This window comes from Cherax quadricarinatus, chromosome 78, assembly GCF_038502225.1.
Source record: "Cherax quadricarinatus isolate ZL_2023a chromosome 78, ASM3850222v1, whole genome shotgun sequence".
NCBI classification, from domain to species: domain Eukaryota; kingdom Metazoa; phylum Arthropoda; class Malacostraca; order Decapoda; family Parastacidae; genus Cherax; species Cherax quadricarinatus.
In genome coordinates, this window is record NC_091369.1 from 2,565,800 (window position 1) to 2,588,299 (window position 22,500).

At 47.7% G+C, this 22,500-nt stretch overlaps 1 protein-coding gene and 1 long non-coding RNA gene across 4 annotated transcripts in view; one reads left to right on the forward strand and one right to left on the reverse strand.

The window, feature by feature from the left end:
- LOC138855009 (uncharacterized) overlaps positions 1-22,500 on the forward strand; it is a 272,883-nt gene that overhangs the window by 178,695 nt on the left and 71,688 nt on the right. The window lies entirely within an intron of this gene.
- The window catches only part of LOC128701648 (metabotropic glutamate receptor 5), a 225,750-nt gene that overhangs the window by 177,979 nt on the left and 25,271 nt on the right, over positions 1-22,500 (reverse strand). The window lies entirely within an intron of this gene.

Consider the following 22,500-nt stretch of genomic DNA (forward strand, 5'->3'; position numbering starts at 1 on the left):
CAGCGCCAGTGGAGAGCCCTTTCTTGAGAACACACATATGTATGTTACAAAAAGTCTAGAGATACGATGATAGTCTCTGAGATACGATGATATACTGCACAAACACCGGGAGATAAGAGAACCATGCATGTCGTAATGGTGAGAGCCATGACAACGACGTACATGATACTCAGAGGACTTAAGGTGATACCTACTTCTTGTGAGATATGACAGGGTCCCACAAAGCAGGAAATAGGTACAAGTAACACCAGGTATCCCTTACATCGTAATCATATATCCCACTCTGCGTATTTCTGGTATTAAAAAAATAGAATAGTCAGCCATAACAGCGGAAATTTACGTTTTTAAGGACAAACTTAAATATTTTTTTCAACCCGTGGAGTAAATATTCACTGGAGGATCTTCTGAATAGCAGACATACAAAAGATTTTCTTTATCTTTTCTCTCTCTCTTTCTCTCTCTTTCTCTCTCTCTCTCTCTCTCTCTCTCTCTCTCTCTCTCTCTCTTTCTCTTTCTCTCTCTTTCTCTTCCTGTCTCTCTTCCTTTCTCACTCTCTGTCTCTCTCTCTCTTTTTCTCTCTCTGTCTGTCTGTCTGTCTCTCTCTCTCTCTCTCTCTCTCTCTCTCTCTCTCTCTCTCTCTCTCTTTCTCTTCCTGTCTCTCTTCCTTTCTCACTCTCTGTCTCTCTGTCTGTCTGTCTGTCTGTTTCTCTCTCTCTCTCTCTCTCTCTCTCTCTCTCTCTCTCTCTCTCTCTCTCTCTCTCTCTCTCTCTCTCTCTCTCTTCCTCTCTGTTCCAAAATAGTGATTAAAGTCAACTCTGAGTGTATATATCTATCAGTGTAGTATATACACTAAGAAGTGTATATCTCTCAGTGTAGTATATACACTAAGAAGTGTATATCTATCAGTGTAGTATATACACTAAGAAGTGTATATCTATCAGTGTAGTATATACACTAAGAAGTGTATATCTATCAGTGTAGTATATACACTAAGAAGTGTATATCTATCAGTGTAGTATATACACTAAGAAGTGTATATCTATCAGTGTAGTATATACACTAAGAAGTGTATATCTATCAGTGTAGTATATACACTAAGAAGTGTATATCTATCAGTGTAGTATATACACTAAGAAGTGTATATCTATCAGTGTAGTATATACACTGAGAAGTGTATATCTATCAGTGTAGTATATACACTAAGAAGTGTATATCTATCAGTGTAGTATATACACTAAGAAGTGTATATCTATCAGTGTAGTATATAACTACAAGAAGTGTATATCTATCAGTGTAGTATATACACTAAGAAGTATATCTATCAGTGTAGTATATACACTAAGAAGTGTATATCTATCAGTGTAGTATATACACTAAGAAGTGTATATCTATCAGTGTAGTATATACACTGAGAAGTGTATATCTATCAGTGTAGTATATACACTGAGAAGTGTATATCTATCAGTGTAGTATATACACTAAGAAGTGTATATCTATCAGTGTAGTATATACACTGAGAAGTGTATATCTCTCAGTGTATATACATTGAAAACGGGACTTTAAAAACAGCAACAGAAAACGGGAGTTGGAAAACAAGGTCGGGCTGGAAATTGCATTTGTAAAACTGAACATAATTGTCCTACTTGAGTGCCAGTTTAGAGTGCCAGGTTTGGAGTGCCAGGTTTGGAGTGCCAGGTTTGGAGTGCCAGTTTGGAGTGCCAGGTTTGGAGTGCCAGGTTTGGAGTGCCAGGTTTGGAGTGCCAGTTTGGAGTGCCGGGTTTGGAGTGCCAGGATTGGAGTGCCAGGTTTGGAGTGCCAGTTTGGAGTGCCAGGTTTGGAGTGCCAGTTTAGAGTGCCAGGTTTGGAGGCCAGTTTGGAGTGCCAGGTTTGGAGTGCCAGTTTGGGAGTGCCAGGTTTGGAGTGCCAGTTTAGTGCCAGGTTTGGGAGTGCCAGTTTGGGAGTGCCAGGTTTGGAGTGCCAGTTTGGAGTGCCAGGTTTGGAGTGCCAGTTTGGAGTGCCAGGTTTGGAGTGCCAGTTTGGAGTGCCAGGTTTGGAGTGCCAGTTTGGAGTGCCAGGTTTGGAGTGCCAGTTTGGAGTGCCAGGTTTGGAGTGCCAGTTTGGAGTGCCGGGTTTGAAGTGCCGGGTTTGGAGTGCCAGGTTTAGAGTGCCAGGTTTGGAGTACTAGGTTTGGAGTGCCAATTTGAAGTGCCAGGTTTTGAGTGCCAGGTTTGGAGTGCTAGTTTTGAGTGGTGTCAAATTTGGAGTGCCAATTTAGAGTTCCAGGTTTGGAGTGCCAGGTTTGGAGTGCCAGGTTTGCAGTCCTGGGTTTGGAGTGCCAGGTTTAGAGTGCCAGGTTTGGAGTACTAGGTTTGGAGTGCCAATTTGAAGTGCCAGGTTATGAGTGTCAGGTTTGGAGTGCTAGTTTTGAGTGGTGTCAGATTTGGAGTGCCAATTTAGAGTTCCAGGTTTGGAGTGCCAGGTTTGGAGTGCCAGGTTTGGAGCGTCAGTTTTGAGTGCCAGGTCTGGATCCAGTGCCAGGTTTGGAGTGTTAACCATTACAACCCAGTAATTATACTCTCTCGCTCTAGTCAGCCCTCTAGCCCTACTCTCAGCCCTTTCTAACTTTCTCCAGCCCTCTTGTGCCCCTCCCCAGCCCACTCCAACATTCTTCATGCTCCTCAGCAGTCTTCTACAGCCCTCTCCAACCCTCTCTACCCCTCTCCAATCTTCTCCATCCCACTCCACCCCTTTCCAGGCCTCTTTTTCCCCTCTCCACCCCGCTGTAGCCCTCTACAACCCTCTGCAGCCCTCTCCATCCCACTCCAGCCTTCTCCTGCCCTCTCATGCACACAATCCAGATTGGTCTTAAATATTGCTCTACACTCAATTTTCTTTCCGCAGTTCCCCCTCAAAACTGAATAAAAATAATATGAGCGAGAGAGAGAGAGAGAGAGAGAGAGAGAGAGAGAGAGAGAGAGAGAGAGAGAGAGAGAGAGAGAGAGAGAGAAAGAAAGAAAGAAAGAAAGAAAGAAAGAAAGAGAGAGAGAGAGAGAGATAGGAAATTATAGCCTGTTGGAAGACCTTGAAAAGTTCACTCGAACTGTTCTCTCTCTCTCTCTCTCTCTCTCTCTCTCTCTCTCTCTCTCTCTCTCTCTCTCTCTCTCCCTGTCTTCCTGTCTCTCCGTCATCTCTCTTCTCCCTTCCTCTCTCTCTCTTCCAACACACACACACAGGGCCAGGAGCTGTGACTCGACCCCCTGCAAACACAAATAGGTGAGTACACACGAACTACGTGAAGTATAAAGATTCTGAATAATAATAATAATAATAATAATAATAATAATAATAATAATAATAATAATAATAATAATAATATCTTTATTTCTACAAGTACATGTACATAAAAGGCAGTTAAGGCTCGATCCTCCGTCAGTAATGGTGAGATGTAAGCCTGACTCCAGCTCCCGGTCGCCACACTCTTATTAAATTAATGGGGAAAATAGTGAAAAAAAGTGGGGTATGTCTTGACCTTTGAGAGAGACTTGTGAGAAAAATAGGTGGGGGGGGGGAGCTAGAGTGAGAGAGAGTGAGAGAGCTCTTGAAACATAGCAAGATATTTGCTGTTTACTCTCTCTCTCTCTCTCTCTCTCTCTCTCTCTCTCTCTCTCTCTCTCTCTCTCTCTCTCTCTCTCTCTCTCTCTCTCTCTCAGGTAAACTCTTAAGATATTAATTAATTTGTCTGATACACATTATCCTGGAAGAATATAAATATTTAGTACCTTTTATAAAACCTGAAGCTGTGCACCGTCTCTCAAGTGAGGCGTCCTGAGTCAACACCCAGTAAGGTATTGTGACTGTGCTGGTAGGATGGTGTGATGGTGTTGTTAAGTGGTGACAGTGGTGGGATTGTTAAGTGGTGGCAGTGGTGGGATTGTTAAGTGGTGGCAGTGGTGGGATTGTTAAGTGGTGGCAGTGGTGGGATTGTTAAGTGGTGGCAGTGGTGGGATTGTTAAGTGGTGGCAGTGGTGGGATTGTTAAGTGGTGGCAGTGGTGGGATTGTTAAGTGGTGGCAGTGGTGGGATTGTTAAGTGGTGACAGTGGTGGGATTGTTAAGTGGTGACAGTGGTGGGATTGTTAAGTGGTGGCAGTGGTGGGATTGTTAAGTGGTGGCAGTGGTGGGATTGTTAAGTGGTGGCAGTGGTGGGATTGTTAAGTGGTGACAGTGGTGGGATTGTTAAGTGGTGGCAGTGGTGGGATTGTTAAGTGGTGGCAGTGGTGGGATTGTTAAGTGGTGGCAGTGGTGGGATTGTTAAGTGGTGGCAGTGGTGGGATTGTTAAGTGGTGGCAGTGGTGGGATTGTTAAGTGGTGGCAGTGGTGGGATTGTTAAGTGGTGGCAGTGGTGGGATTGTTAAGTGGTGGCAGTGGTGGGATTGTTAAGTGGTGGCAGTGGTGGGATTGTTAAGTGGTGGCAGTGGTGGGATTGTTAAGTGGTGGCAGTGGTGGGATTGTTAAGTAGTGACAGTGGTGGGATTGTTAAGTGGTTGCAGTGGTGGGATTGTTAAGTAGTGACAGTGGTGGGATTGTTAAGTAGTGACAGTGGTGGGATTGTTAAGTGGTGACAGTGGTGGGATTGTTAAGTGGTGGCAGTGGTGGGATTGTTAAGTGGTGACAGTGGTGGGATTGTTAAGTGGTGGCAGTGGTGGGATTGTTAAGTGGTGACAGTGATGGTGAGATTGTTTAATGATGTCACCAGTCACATCATTCACTTATAATATGGTTATATATACACACTGCTTACAGAAGACAACGTCAGGTAAGATGTACCAGTAGGAGGGAGCCAGGGACTGACAGCCTCACAGAGCCAGGGACTGACAGCCTCACAGAGCCAGGGACTGACAGCCTCACAGAGCCAGGGACTGACAGCCTCACAGAACCAGGGACTGACAGCCTCACAGAGCCAGGGACTGACAGCCTCACAGCTGGCACTTACAGCCCGTGTATGTGTACTCAACTATATGTGGTTGCTGGAGTTGAGTCTTGGTTCCTGGCCATACCTCTCAACTTGTTGCTTGCAAGGGTCACTTCTAGCTTCGTGGGGCCTATCGTACCTGCTCTTAGGACTATGTATTGTGTCTGTCTAGCTTCTTGGTCGAGGTCTTTCAACTTCCTGAGCAGTGTGAGACTGAAGAAATACTTCCTGACATACCTGTGGTTCATCTGCATTTTTTAATTTCCAGCTGTGTCCCTGAGTACCTGTTTCTCGCCTCTCTTGTCTGCTGTATGGAAGTGAAACCGATGTACGGACTGCATTCACTGCATTCTACTTACTGTATATCATAGGTAGTGGTTCAAACAGTGCTTATGCGCCTTCCCATAGAATCGATGGTGACAATTTTTCAGGTCCCATTGACTCTGATGTGTCTGGCTCCAACTTCTTTCCCTATCGTGTCTATGTTGTCCAGTACCTGCTGGTGTACTCTGTTCCCTAAGCTTTCTAGTGCTGTCCCAATTTCTACTGAGAGGAACTCTTGAAATCGTTTTATCAACACTTCACAGACTTCCTTGTCGCTGTTGGTGAGCTCTCCTCCTTCCTTCCTTCCTTCCTTCCTTAGTCGAATCACTTCTTCCCGAACTGCCGTCTTTCTACTGGTGAGGTTGTGAAGCAGTTTTGGTTCATATTTGGCCTATGCTGTCATGTCATTCTCCATCCGTCTCTCAAGTATCAAAATGACTCAAGAAATCGTAATGACACGATTGCAAATAAAGTCATGTTGACGGCAGTGAAGGGACTTGAGCTAGAGTTCGTCACGGCCACGCTAGCTGGAGATTCGTCTGTAAAAACTTGCATTTGTGGTCACAGAGGTGCCTGTGCTAACTTTCCTATGGTGTAGAAATATACCTAGTTGGATGAATCTTATTGTGGCTAGCTGGTCTAGTGGCTAACGCGACGGGCTGGAGTTTTGAGACTATGACCGCGGGTTCAATCCCGGCCGGGGGTATGGTTTAAGTATCAAAACTCTGCGGCCCAGTCCCTAGCCAAGCTATGTACTTCAGTAATCTTTTAACTGCCGCCCACAGGACGAATATGGAGTACATGATAATGTCGAAAACCCTCAGCTTCTCTCTTCTCTCTTGAACATTCGTTTCTGGATAATCTATTCACGTCCTCTTTCTCTTTGCCTCTCAGCATCTCTGGCTGAACCAAGGACTCTCTCTTATTTCCGTTTCCATTATCTCAACAATCCTAAACAATTCGAGAAATCCAGAAAGAATATTTTATAATGCAGGCAAGATGCAGGTACACACAGACCCCGGACAAAGTGAGTTTGAGACTAATGGTTACCCATGATATTGATATGTGATACTGGGCGCACGTCTCCACCCAACCACCCACCCACCCACCCACCCACCCACCAGAAAACCTACCACTTCCATCACCCACCAATATATGTACACATTTACCCACCCATTCTCATTCTTATTAACAAAGCACAAGTAATAACGCCATAACTTCAGCAGTAATGTACAATAACAGCTCTGTAATATGAGGGAGGACTTTGAACAACGTTTCGGTAAGACCTGGACCATTAACAAGTCACACTGATACACGAAGGTCGGGGAGTCAGTATTTATAGGAGATGGGAACAGGGAGGGGATAGAGGAAGGAAGACAGAAGGAAGCGAAGTGGTGGAAGTCTTGAAGAGGTGACGCTAGTGGTGGAAATAGTAGTAGTAGTAGTAAGCAGTAGTAGTAAGTAGTAGTAGTAAGTAGTAGTAGTAAGTAGTAGTAGTAAGTAGTAGTAATAAGTAGTAGTAGTAAGTAGTAGTAGTTGTAGTAAGTAAGGAGACTAACTTTATCATCACCCGTCGTAGATGATGCTAAGGCCCCTGGCTGTCTTTAAGAATCCTAGCTATCTTCAAGACCCCTGGCTGTCTTCAAGACTCCTAGCTATCTTCAAGACCCCTGGCTGTCTTCAAGACTCCTAGCTATCTTCAAGACTCCTGCCTGTCTTCAAGACTCCTAGCTATCTTCAAGACCCCTGGCTGTCTTCAAGACTCCTAGCTATCTTCAAGACCCCTGGCTGTCTTCAAGACTCCTAGCTATCTTCAAGACCCCTGGCTATCTTCAAGACTCCTAGCTATCTTCAAGACCCCTGGCTATCTTCAAGACTTCTAGCTACCTTCAAGACTCCTGCCTGTCTTCAAGACTCCTAGCTATCTTCAAGACCCCTGGCTGTCTTCAAGACTCCTAGCTATCTTCAAGACCCCTGGCTATCTTCAAGACTCCTAGCTACCTTCAAGACTCCTGCCTGTCTTCAAGACTCCTAGCTATCTTCAAGACTCCTGCCTGTCTTCAAGACTCCTAGCTACAAGACCCCTGGCTGTCTTCAAGACTCCTAGCTATCTTCAAGACCCCTGGCTGTCTTCAAGACTCCTAGCTATCTTCAAGACCCCTGGCTGTCTTCAAGACTCCTAGCTATCTTCAAGACCCCTGGCTGTCTTCAAGACTCCTAGCTATCTTCAAGACCCCTGGCTATCTTCAAGACTCCTAGCTATCTTCAAGACCCCGGGCTATCTTCAAGACTTCTAGCTACCTTCAAGACTCCTGCCTGTCTTCAAGACTCCTAGCTATCTTCAAGACCCCTGGCTGTCTTCAAGACTCCTAGCTATCTTCAAGACCCCTGGCTATCTTCAAGACTCCTAGCTACCTTCAAGACTCCTGCCTGTCTTCAAGACTCCTAGCTATCTTCAAGACTCTTGCCTGTCTTCAAGACTCCTAGCTACAAGACCCCTGGCTGTCTTCAAGACTCCTAGCTATCTTCAAGACCCCTGGCTGTCTTCAAAACTCCTAGCTATCTTCAAGACCCCTGGCTGTCTTCAAGACTCCTAGCTATCTTCAAGACCCCTGGCTGTCTTCAAGACTTATAGCTATCTTCAAGACCCCTGGCTGTCTTCAAGACTCCTAGCTACCTTCAAGACCCCTGGCTGTCTTCAAGACTCCTAGCTATCTTCAAGACCCCTGGCTGTCTTCAAGACTCCTAGCTATCTTCAAGACCCCTGGCTATCTTCAAGACTCCTAGCTACCTTCAAGACCCCTGGCTGTCTTCAAGACTCCTAGCTACCTTCAAGATTCCTGGCTGTCTTGAAGAGATCAACAGAGACCAATAGAGAGAAATCAACTGACAGAGATCAACAGGCACAGATCAACAGAGAGAGATCAATACATATCAACAGAGACCAACAGAGAGAAACGGGGGTCAAACATTCTATACTAAGAAGACAATTTAGCGAACAATTTCTGCATCGTTAACTGTACAATGGAAGTTGTTAATGAAACAACAGAGATGAAACAATAGTGGTGGTAGTAGTGGTGGTGGTGGTAGTAGTGGTGGTAGTGGTAGTAGTGGTGGTAGTGCCTTAATCTAAGGGACGATAATTTCGTTAACATTGCATTTAGTTTCGTGTAAATGATCAGAGGGAATATTAGAGATGGAGAGAGATGATCAACCCCGAGATAGTGTTGGATCCTAAGATAGGGTGTTGGATTCCAAGATAGGGTGTTGGATCCCAAGATAGGGTGTTGGATCCCAAGATAGGGTGTTGGATCCCATGATAGGGTGTTGGATCCCAAGATAGGGTGTTGGATCCCAAGATAGGGTGTTGGATCCTAAGATAGGGTGTTGGATCCCAAGATAGGGTGTTGGATCCCATGATAGGGTGTTGGATCCCAAGATAGGGTGTTGGATCCCAAGATAGGGTGTTGGATCCTAAGATAGGGTGTTGGATCCCAAGATAGGGTGTTGGATCCCATGATAGGGTGTTGGATCCCAAGATAGGGTGTTGGATCCCAAGATAGGGTGTTGGATCCTAAGATAGGGTGTTGGATCCCAAGATAGGGTGTTGGATCCCAAGATAGGGTGTTGGATCCCAAGATAGAGTGTTGGATCCCAAGATAGGGTGTTGGATCCCAAGGTAGGGTGTTGGATCCCAAGATAGGGTGTTGGATCCCAAGATAGGGTGTTGGATCCCAAGGTAGGGTGTTGGATCCCAAGATAGGGTGTTGGATCTCAAGACAGGGTGTTGGATCCCAAGATAGGGTGTTGGATCCCAAGATAGGGTGTTGGATCTCAAGATAGGGTGTTGGATCCCAAGATAGGGTGTTGGATCCCAAGATAGGGTGTTGGATCCCAAGATAGAGTGTTGGATCCCAAGATAGGGTGTTGGATCCCAAGGTAGGGTGTTGGATCCCAAGATAGGGTGTTGGATCCCAAGATAGGGTGTTGGATCCCAAGGTAGGGTGTTGGATCTCAAGACAGGGTGTTGGATCCCAAGATAGGGTGTTGGATCCCAAGATAGGGTGTTGGATCCCAAAATAGGGTGTTGGATCCCAAGATAGGGTGTTGGATCCCAAGATAGGGTGTTGGATCTCAAGATAGGGCGTTGGATCTCAAGATAGGGTGTTGGATCCCAAGATAGGGTGTTGGATCCCAAGATAGGGTGTTGGATCTCAAGATAGGGCGTTGGATCTCAAGATAGGGTGTTGGATCCCAAGATAGGGTGTTGGATCCCAAGATAGGGTGTTGGATCTCAAGACAGGGTGTTGGATCCCAAGATTGAGTGTTGGATCCCAAGATAGGGTGTTGGATCCCAAGATAGGGTGTTGGATCTCAAGATAGGGTGTTGGATCCCAAGATAGGGTGTTGGATCACAAGATAGGGTGTTGGATCCCAAGATAGAGTGTTGGATCCCAAGATAGGGTGTTGGATCCCAAGGTAGGGTGTTGGATCCCAAGATAGGGTGTTGGATCCCAAGATAGGGTGTTGGATCCCAAGGTAGGGTGTTGGATCTCAAGACAGGGTGTTGGATCCCAAGATAGGGTGTTGGATCCCAAGATAGGGTGTTGGATCCCAAAATAGGGTGTTGGATCCCAAGATAGGGTGTTGGATCCCAAGATAGGGTGTTGGATCTCAAGATAGGGCGTTGGATCTCAAGATAGGGTGTTGGATCCCAAGATAGGGTGTTGGATCCCAAGATAGGGTGTTGGATCTCAAGATAGGGCGTTGGATCTCAAGATAGGGTGTTGGATCCCAAGATAGGGTGTTGGATCCCAAGATAGGGTGTTGGATCTCAAGACAGGGTGTTGGATCCCAAGATTGAGTGTTGGATCCCAAGATAGGGTGTTGGATCCCAAGATAGGGTGTTGGATCTCAAGATAGGGTGTTGGATCCCAAGATAGGGTGTTGGATCTCAAGACAGGGTGTTGGATCCCAAGATTGGGTGTTGGATCCCAAGATAGGGTGTTGGATCCCAAGATAGGGTGTTGGATCTCAAGATAAGGTGTTGGATCCCAAGATAAGAAATTGGAACCCAAGATGGAGTGTTGGATCAAAAGATAGGGTGTTGGATCCCAAGATAGGGTGTTGGATCTCAAGACAGGGTGTTGGATCCCAAGATTGAGTGTTGGATCCCAAGATAGGGTGTTGGATCCCAAGATAGGGTGTTGGATCTCAAGATAGGGTGTTGGATCCCAAGATAGGGTGTTGGATCCCAAGACAGAGTGTTGGATCTCAAGATAGGGTGTTGGATCCCAAGATAGGGTGTTGGATCCCAAGATAGGGTGTTGCATCTCAAGATAGGGTGTTGGATCCCAAGATAGGGTGTTGGATCCCAAGATAAGATATTGGAACCCAAGATAGTGTTGGATCAAAAGATAGGGTGTTGGATCCCAAGATAGGGTGTTGGATCTCAAGACAGGGTGTTGGATCCCAAGATTGAGTGTTGGATCCCAAGATAGGGTGTTGGATCCCAAGATAGGGTGTTGGATCTCAAGATACTGTGTTGGATCCCAAGATAGGGTGTTGGATCCCAAGACAGAGTGTTGGATACAAAGATAGGGTGTTGGATCCCAAGATAGGGTGTTGGATCCCAAGATAGAGTGTTGGATTCCAAGATAGGGTGTTGGATCCCAAGATAGGGTGTTGGATCCCAAGATAGAGTGTTGGATCCCAAGATAGGGTGTTGGATCCCAAGGTAGGGTGTTGGATCCCAAGATAGGGTGTTGGATCTCAAGACAGGGTGTTGGATCCCAAGATAGGGTGTTGGATCCCAAGATAGGGTGTTGGATCTCAAGATAGGGGGTTGGATCTCAAGATAGGGTGTTGGATCCCAAGATAGGGTGTTGGATCCCAAGATAGGGTGTTGGATCCCAAGATAGGGTGTTGGATCTCAAGACAGGGTGTTGGATCCCAAGATTGGGTGTTGGATCCCAAGATAGGGTGTTGGATCTCAAGATAAGGTGTTGGATCCCAAGATAAGAAATTGGAACCCAAGATGGAGTGTTGGATCAAAAGATAGGGTGTTGGATTCCAAGATAGGGTGTTGGATCCCAAGATAAGATATTGGAACCCAAGATGGGGTAGTAGACCCCACTACCCCCTCTATCTCCCCCTCCCCTCCCTCTTCCTCGTCTCCCCACCCCCACCCCAGAAGAGTGATAAACAACCTTGGGACGCATGTACATAAGGGTCATTTACCCACTCGTGCGAGAGGGACCCAGCTCCATAAAAAAAATACAGACCTTACCGCTGTGGGGGGGATTATGACCTTTGTGGCACCGGTGTATAGTGCCGAGTTTACCCCAAGTGGGGAACACCTGTGTAATGGTCTGTGTAAACTGCTTACACGTCGTTATATCAAGAGTGCATTTACACACCACCCAGCAGTGCACTTGCCACCCAGCAGTGCACTTACCACCCAGCAGTGCACTTGCCACCCAGCAGTGCACTTGCCACCCAACAGTGCACTTAACACTCAGCAGTGCACTTGCCACCCAGCAGTGCACTTACCACCCAGCAGTGCATTTACCACCCAGCAGTGCACTTAACTCTCAGCAGTGAACTCACCACCCAGCAGTGCACTTACCACCCAGCAGTGCACTTAACACTCAGCAGTGCACTTACCACCCAGCAGTGCACTTACCACCCAGCAGTGCACTTACCACCCAGCAGTGCACTTACCACCCAGCAGTGCACTTAACACTCAGCAGTGCACTTACCACCCAGCAGTGCACTTACCACCCAGCAGTGCACTTACCACCCAGCAGTGCAGTTAACACTCAGCAGTGCACTTACCACCCAGCAGTGCACTTGCCACCCAGCAGTGCACTTACCACCCAGCAGTGCACTTACCACCCAGCAGTGCACTTAACACTCAGCAGTGCACTTACCACCCAGCAGTGCACTTACCACCCAGCAGTGCACTTACCACCCAGCAGTGCACTTGCCACCCAGCAGTGCACTTACCACCCAGCAGTGCACTTAACACTCAGCAGTGCACTTACCACCCAGCAGTGCACTTACCACCCAGCAGTGCACTTAACACTCAGCAGTGCACTTACCACCCAGCAGTGCACTTACCACCCAGCAGTGCACTTACCACCCAGCAGTGCACTTGCCACCCAGCAGTGCACTTACCACCCAGCAGTGCACTTGCCACCCAGCAGTGCACTTACCACCCAGCAGTGCACTTACCACTCAGCAGTGCACTTACCACTCAGCAGTGCACTTACCACCAGCAGTGCACTTAACACTCAGCAGTGCACTTACCACCAGCAGTGCACTTAACACTCAGCAGTGCACTTACCACCCAGCAGTGCACTTAACACTCAGCAGTGCACTTAACACTCAGCAGTGCACTTACCACTCAGCAGTGCACTTAACACTCAGCAGTGCACTTACCACCCAGCAGTGCACTTACCACTCAGCAGTGCACTTACCACCCAGCAGTGCACTTAACACCCAGCAGTGCACTTACCACCCAGCAGTGCACTTACCACCCAGCAGTGCACTGACCACCCAGCAGTGCACTTACCACCCAGCAGTGCACTTTTCACCCAGCAGTGCACTTACCACCAGCAGTGCACTTACCACTCAGCAGTGCACTTACCACCCAGCAGTGCACTTTTCACCCAGCAGTGCACTTACCACCAGCAGTGCACTTACCACCCAGCAGTGCACTTTTCACCCAGCAGTGCACTTACCACCAGCAGTGCACTTACCACTCAGCAGTGCACTTACCACCCAGCAGTGCACTTACCACCCAGCAGTGCACTTATCACCCAGCAGTGCACTTACCACGCAGCAGTGCACTTACCACCCAGCAGTGCACTTACCACCCAGCAGTGCACTTATCACTCAGCAGTGCACTTATCACTCAGCAGTGCACTTAATACTCAGCAGTGCACTTATCACTCAGCAGTGCACTTATCACTCAGCAGTGCACTTACTACTCAGCAGTGCACTTACCACCAGCAGTGCACTTATCACCCAGCAGTGCACTTACCACCCAGCAGTGCACTTACCACTCAGCAGTGCACTTATCACTCAGCAGTGCACTTACTACTCAGCAGTGCACTTACCACCAGCAGTGCACTTATCACCCAGCAGTGCACTTACTACTCAGCAGTGCACTTACCACGCAGCAGTGCACTTACCACCCAGCAGTGCACTTACCACCCAGCAGTGCACTTGCCACCCAGCAGTGCACTTACTACTCAGCAGTGCACTTACCACGCAGCAGTGCACTTACCACCCAGCAGTGCACTTATCACCCAGCAATGCACTTACCACCCAGCAGTGCACTTATCACTCAGCAGTGCACTTACTACTCAGCAGTGCACTTACCACCCAGCAGTACACTTATCACTCAGCAGTGCACTTACTACTCAGCAGTGCACTTACCACTCAGCAGTGCACTTACCACCCAGCAGTGCACTTACTACTCAGCAGTGCACTTACCACCCAGCAGTGCACTTACCACTCAGCAGTGCACTTACCACTCAGCAGTGCACTTACCACTCATCAGTGCACTTACCACCCAGCAGTGCACTTACCACCCAGCAGTGCACTTACCACCCAGCAGTGCACTTACCACCCAGCAGTGCACTTACCACTCAGCAGTGCACTTACCACTCAGCAGTGCACTTACCACTCAGCAGTGCACTTACCACCCAGCAGTGCACTTACCACCCAGCAGTGCACTTACCACCCAGCAGTGCACTTACCACTCAGCAGTGCACTTACCACCCAGCAGTGCACTTACCACCCAGCAGTGCACTTAACACTCAGCAGTGCACTTACCACCCAGCAGTGCACTTACCACCCAGCAGTGCACTTACCACCCAGCAGTGCACTTGCCACCCAGCAGTGCACTTACCACTCAGCAGTGCACTTACCACTCAGCAGTGCACTTACCACTCAGCAGTGCACTTACCACCCAGCAGTGCACTTACCACCCAGCAGTGCACTTACCACCCAGCAGTGCACTTACCACTCAGCAGTGCACTTACCACCCAGCAGTGCACTTACCACCCAGCAGTGCACTTACCACCCAGCAGTGCACTTAACACTCAGCAGTGCACTTACCACCCAGCAGTGCACTTACCACCCAGCAGTGCACTTACCACCCAGCAGTGCACTTGCCACCCAGCAGTGCACTTACCACCCAGCAGTGCACTTGCCACCCAGCAGTGCACTTACCACCCAGCAGTGCACTTACCACTCAGCAGTGCACTTACCACTCAGCAGTGCACTTACCACCAGCAGTGCACTTAACACTCAGCAGTGCACTTACCACCAGCAGTGCACTTAACACTCAGCAGTGCACTTACCACCCAGCAGTGCACTTAACACTCAGCAGTGCACTTAACACTCAGCAGTGCACTTACCACTCAGCAGTGCACTTAACACTCAGCAGTGCACTTACCACCCAGCAGTGCACTTACCACTCAGCAGTGCACTTACCACCCAGCAGTGCACTTAACACCCAGCAGTGCACTTACCACCCAGCAGTGCACTTACCACCCAGCAGTGCACTGACCACCCAGCAGTGCACTTACCACCCAGCAGTGCACTTTTCACCCAGCAGTGCACTTACCACCAGCAGTGCACTTACCACTCAGCAGTGCACTTACCACCCAGCAGTGCACTTTTCACCCAGCAGTGCACTTACCACCAGCAGTGCACTTACCACCCAGCAGTGCACTTTTCACCCAGCAGTGCACTTACCACCAGCAGTGCACTTACCACTCAGCAGTGCACTTACCACCCAGCAGTGCACTTACCACCCAGCAGTGCACTTATCACCCAGCAGTGCACTTACCACGCAGCAGTGCACTTACCACCCAGCAGTGCACTTACCACCCAGCAGTGCACTTATCACTCAGCAGTGCACTTATCACTCAGCAGTGCACTTAATACTCAGCAGTGCACTTATCACTCAGCAGTGCACTTATCACTCAGCAGTGCACTTACTACTCAGCAGTGCACTTACCACCAGCAGTGCACTTATCACCCAGCAGTGCACTTACCACCAAGCAGTGCACTTACCACTCAGCAGTGCACTTATCACTCAGCAGTGCACTTACTACTCAGCAGTGCACTTACCACCAGCAGTGCACTTATCACCCAGCAGTGCACTTACTACTCAGCAGTGCACTTACCACGCAGCAGTGCACTTACCACCCAGCAGTGCACTTACCACCCAGCAGTGCACTTGCCACCCAGCAGTGCACTTACTACTCAGCAGTGCACTTACCACGCAGCAGTGCACTTACCACTCAGCAGTGCACTTATCACCCAGCAATGCACTTACCACCCAGCAGTGCACTTATCACTCAGCAGTGCACTTACTACTCAGCAGTGCACTTACCACCCAGCAGTACACTTATCACTCAGCAGTGCACTTACTACTCAGCAGTGCACTTACCACTCAGCAGTGCACTTACCACCCAGCAGTGCACTTACTACTCAGCAGTGCACTTACCACCCAGCAGTGCACTTACCACTCAGCAGTGCACTTACCACTCAGCAGTGCACTTACCACTCATCAGTGCACTTACCACCCAGCAGTGCACTTACCACCCAGCAGTGCACTTACCACCCAGCAGTGCACTTACCACCCAGCAGTGCACTTACCACTCAGCAGTGCACTTACCACTCAGCAGTGCACTTACCACTCAGCAGTGCACTTACCACCCAGCAGTGCACTTACCACCCAGCAGTGCACTTACCACCCAGCAGTGCACTTACCACTCAGCAGTGCACTTACCACCCAGCAGTGCACTTACCACTCAACAGTGCACTTACCACCCAGCAGTGCACTTACCACCCAGCAGTGCACTTACCACCCAGCAGTGCACTTACCACGCAGCAGTGCACTTACCACCCAGCAGTGCACTTACCACTCAGCAGTGCACTTACCACCCAGCAGTGCACTTACCACCCAGGAGTGCACTTACCACCCAGCAGTGCACTTACCACCCAGCAGTGCACTTACCACCCAGCAGTGCACTTACCACCCAGCAGTGCACTTACCACCCAGCAGTGCACTTACCACCCAGCAGTGCACTTACCACGCAGCAGTGCACTTACCACCCAGCAGTGCACTTACCACTCAGCAGTGCACTTACCACCCAGCAGTGCACTTACCACTCAGCAGTGCACTTACCACCCAGCAGTGCACTTACCACCCAGCAGTGCACTTGCCACCCAGCAGTGCACTTACCACCCAGCAGTGCACTTACCACCCAGCAGTGCACTTACCACCCAGCAGTGCACTTACCACCCAGGAGTGCACTTACCACCCAGCAGTGCACTTACCACCCAGCAGTGCACTTACCACCCAGCAGTGCACTTACCACCCAGCAGTGCACTTACCACCCAGGAGTGCACTTACCACCCAGCAGTGCACTTACCACCCAGGAGTGCACTTACCACCCAGCAGTGCACTTACCACCCAGCAGTGCACTTACCACCCAGCAGTGCACTTACCACCCAGCAGTGCACTTACCACCCAGGAGTGCACTTACCACCCAGCAGTGCACTTACCACCAAGCAGTGCACTTACCACCCAGGAGTGCACTTACCACCCAGGAGTGCACTTACCACCCAGCAGTGCACTTACCACCCAGGAGTGCACTTACCACCCAGGAGTGCACTTACCACCCAGCAGTGCACTTACCACCCAGCAGTGCACTTACCACCCAGCAGTGCACTTACCACCCAGCTGTGCACTTACCACCCAGCAGTGCACTTACCACCCAGCAGTGCAGTGCACTTACCACCCAGCAGTGCACTTACCACCCCAGGAGTGCACTTACCACCCAGCAGTGCACTTACCACCCAGCAGTGCACTTACCACCCAGCAGTGCACTTACCACCCAGCAGTGCACTTACCACACAGGAGTGCACTTACCACCCAGCAGTGCACTTACCACCCAGGAGTGCACTTACCACCCAGCAGTGCACTTACCACCCAGCAGTGCACTTACCACCCAGCAGTGCACTTACCACCCAGCAGTGCACTTACCACCCAGGAGTGCACTTACCACCCAGCAGTGCACTTACCACCCAGCAGTGCACTTACCACCCAGCAGTGCACTTACAACCCAGCAGTGCACTTACCACCCAGCAGTGCACTTACCACCCAGCAGTGCACTTACCACCCAGGAGTGCACTTACCACCCAGCAGTGCACTTACCACCCAGGAGTGCACTTACCACCCAGCAGTGCACTTACCACCCAGCAGTGCACTTACCACCCAGCAGTGCACTTACCACCCAGCAGTGCACTTACCACCCAGCAGTGCACTTACCACCCAGCAGTGCACTTACCACCCAGCTGTGCACTTACCACCCAGCAGTGCACTTACCACCCAGCAGTGCACTTACCACCCAGCAGTGCACTTACCACCCAGGAGTGCACTTACCACCCAGGAGTGCACTTACCACCCAGCAGTGCACTTACCACCCAGCAGTGCACTTACCACCCAGCTGTGCACTTACCACCCAGCAGTGCACTTCCACACACGTATAAATATTACGCAAATATCGCCAACAAGGGATGTAAGAAGCAAAACACCCACGGGAGGAGTTAAACGACAAGTCTAGGCCTTTCCTGTTGCAATAAATACATCATCAGGAGCTTGCAATGTTGCAGAAGAGGTCGAAGCAAATACGATCCCAGGGAACGCCTTTGGTTGACCTGTATGAGGTGGGTTGAGTCTTTCCTGGTTGAGTATCACGTTTGTCACCGTTGGTTTCTAGCTTCCAGTGTTATCTTCTACGGTATCGGTGACCAGGAGGATTAGCTAGGCTTGTAGGCACAGCGGGGTGTCTCAGTCAGGATGAGTTGTGCCTCATTCTCACTCAGATGTCCCGTGGGGCCCGTGGCAAGACACTAATGGAGAGAATGATGATGAAAGTGTTCTATTTCGGGTCACCCTGCCTTGGTGGGAAGCGACCTATGTGTTAATAAAATGAAAATCTACAGGTATGTCATGATACAACTTATACAGACCATAGCTGACATCAATGATATAATATATAGAACCCACAACTTAGATTAATTTTGTCCCCAGGATGCTGCCCACACCAGTCCACTAACACCAGGTACCTACTTACTGCTAGGGTGAATAGGGACAACCGGTGTCTTAAGGCAACACGCTCCAATGTTTTCACCCATACCGGGGATCGAACCACTGACTTCAATGGGTGAAGTGAGTGCGCTACCAACTGAGCTACGGGACACCTCTCCATCCCGTGGACGACACAGGGCTTCTTTAAGTCGTTCCTCTTCCAGGTGTTTCCATGGCCACACAGGCAGATATATATATTTATGCCTGTTTCCCCTACATATTTCAGGGGGCGGTGTCCCCCCGGGGACGGTACAGACAATGCTGTGGGAGTAGCAAGAGGTGTGGGGGAGTGGTATTGCTTCTAGCATGCACCTAGTAGGTGTTCCTAGTATCAGCTAGGTATTAAGCAAATTTCTCAACATCAACCATCACTACTACTACTACTACCACCACCACTACTACCACCACCACTACTACCACCACCACAACGACCTTCGTAAGAGATAAGGAGCCAGTGTTAGACAACTTGTTGGACTGCCATGTCCGGGTGGTGGTGATGTTAGTAGCAGTAGCAATAGTAGTAGTGGTAGTAGTAGTAATAGTAGTGGTAGTAGAAGTAGTAGTAGTAGTAGTAGTAGTAGTAGTACTAATAGTACTAGTTGTTGTAGTCTTAATATACCAAATAATATCATTAGAGGTAAAAAAAAAATAAGCATTTTGAGCATGGCAAACACATTTCGAACACAGGAAGGCCCTTTTGGACAAGCCTGACCCATTAGGACATGACAAATACATTTGGGACACAGCGTATGGGACACGACGAACCTTCGCTGTATCAAATAAAACAGCCTTCAAAGCCTGCCCAAAACACGATTAATTATCTAACAAATTGCTAAAATGCTGTTGATAATGACCCGGCACACACACACACACACACACACACACACACACACACACACACACACACACAGGCTAGCAAGGAGTGAATCTGGCAAGCGACAAGTTGAAAGGCAGGTCCAGGAGCTGCGATTCGACCATTACAAACAGCAGACAGGTGACAAACAGGAGACTACACCTCAATCACCTTCCGCCCCTCACAAAAGCAAACAAACATATGTGTTTTCAGAGAAACTATGGATTAATCTCCCAAACACCCCTTCGTGTTTACAGTCATTATCTCCCTGTAGATAAGTCCCTCCCTTATCATGTTAAAAAAATATTAAGAGTGAGGGAGGTGAGTGAAAATGGAAGACTAAAAAAAAGAATTTTCTCTCCTTATATTTTGCGTGTGGTATTATGTGTGTTGTGTGTGTGTTATTGTATGCGATTTTTTCTTCATGATGGTGTGGGGAGCATATTGTGGGTGTGTATTGAAGGTTAAGTAAATTTTGAAATGCCATGAGATGGTTGTGACCCGGATGGTAGGGAACGACAGAGGATTCTCTCAATAGGGAGACACGACTTTCTTAACAGACACAGACTGGCGACCCTCTCAACAGACACAGACTGGCGACCCTCTCAACAGATACAGACTGGCGACCCTTTCAACAGACACAGACTGGCAACCCTTTCAACAGACACAGACTGGCGACCCTCTCAACAGACACAGACTGGCGACCCTCTCAACAGACACAGACACGACCCTCTCAACAGATACAGACTGGCGACCCTTTCAACAGACACAGACTGGCGACCCTCTCAACAGACAGACGACTCTCGACGGGCACAGACAGACGACCCTCTCAGCAGAGACACAGACGACCTCAATAGGCACAGACACGACCCTCTCAACAGAGACACAGGCGACCCTCTCAACAGAGACACAGACGACCCTCTCAACAGAGACACAGATGACCCTCTCAACAGAGACACAGATGACCCTCTCAACAGAGACACAGGCGACCCTCTCAACAGAGACACAGACGACCCTCTCAACAGAGACACAGACGACCCTCTCAACAGAGACAGACGACCCTCTCAACAGAGACACAGACGACCCTCTCAACAGAGACACAGACGACCCTCTCAACAGACACAGACGACCCCTCTCAACAGAGACGCAGTCGATTCTTCCAACAAACTACCCTCTCAATAGACAGACCCATAGCCCTCTCAACAGACAGACACATGGCTCTCTCAACAGACAGACACATGGCCCTCTCAACAGACACATGGCCCTTTAATCAGACCTTCCTCACACATCAACAAAAGCATATTTCCCATCTGTACCCTTATAATAAAAGCGTTTTTGAGTTCTCATCTAAATCTAACAGCTGAGGCCTCTTATCTAATTGCTCACCTGGCCTATCCTCCAATAATTCGCATATTTTAGGCAGTAACTCTAATAGGCTTACGATTTTAAGTTTGGTATAGGAATTTGTTGACCTTTCTAGACTGGGGATCGGTTGGTTGATTGGGTTTGAAGCCTATCTACTACATGAGAGTTAAGATAAGATTTCGTTCGGATTTTTAACCCCGGAGGGTTAGCCACCCAGGATAACCCAAGGAAGTAAATGCGTCATCGAGGACTGTCTAACTTATTTCCATTGTGGTCCTTAATCTTGTCCCCCAGGATGCGACCCACACCAGTCGACTAACACCCAGGTACCTATTTGCTGCTAGGTGAACAGGACAACAGGTGTAAGGAAACGTGTCGAAATGTTTCCACTCGCCGGGAATCGAACCCGGGCCCTCCGTGTGTGAAGCGGGAGCTTTGGCCACCCCACCAGGCCACCGGGCCACCTGTGCCCCACCAGTCAAGAATACTTAAAAAATGGGGATTAATATAAACTTCCAGTATATATACATCTCTCTATGTATATACACCGAGATGAACACCTATCGGTGAATATACACTGAGAAATACATACGTTTTTGTTGTATATACACGGTGTATATCAGTATGTATACACCGATATGGATCTTCCAGTGCTTATATACCGGAATACATGCATTTAACAGTGTATATACACCGAGAGATGTGTATATCTTATTGTATATACAGAGAGGTGTATAGCTTATTAAATATACACTGAGAGGTGTATATGTCTCTCAGTAGTTTACATTAATCAATATTTTAGGTATTAAAGTATTCTTGACTGGTGGTGAACAGGTGACATGTTGTAGATAGACTTGAAACCTAATACCATATAAACCATACGGGCTTAGCCCTTGCTTTATATTAAAAATAATAATAATAATAATAATAATAATAATAATAATAATAATAATAATAACTACTACTACTACTACTACTACTACTACTACTACTAATAATAATAATAATAATAATAATAATAATAATAATAATAACTACTACTACTACTACTACTACTACTAATAATAATAATAATAATAATAATAATAACTACTACTACTACTACTACTACTACTACTACTACTAATAATAATAATAATAATAATAATAATAACTACTACTACTACTACTACTACTACTACTACTAATAATAATAATAATAATAATAATTACTACTACTAATAATAATAATAATAATTACTACTACTACTACTACTAATAATAATAATAATAATAATTACTACTACTACTACTACTACTACTACTAATAATAATAATAATAATAATAATAATGCACATCAAACTTATTTATTCATCAAAATCTTCCGTAATTATTATTATTATTATTATTATTATTATTATTATTATTATTATTATTATTATTACGAGGGTGCCCTAAACCCGTATGGCCCCGAGGATCGACACCCTCTAAAGGGGCATCCCCTAATTGTTATAATCATAATTTAACGTCAACAATCAGCATTGTTAAAAAATATTTTGAAATGTCGTACACTGGCACTCCAGGGCAGCCATCTTGGATGCTGTGTTCGGATCCTCACACTCTTGACTTCCTCCTTCAGTCAAGCTTCTGGAACACAATGTCGTCAACCAGTTATTATAGACTGGGCACCTCGGGGTAGTCATTTTTTTGGACGATGTCTTTGGATTCTACCTATTTCTTGGCTTCCCTCGAGTCAAGATTTCCTCCCCCCTCCCGAACAGCGGCCATTGTCAGCAAGCCGAAGTCAGCTCCATCTTGCGGTTGCGAA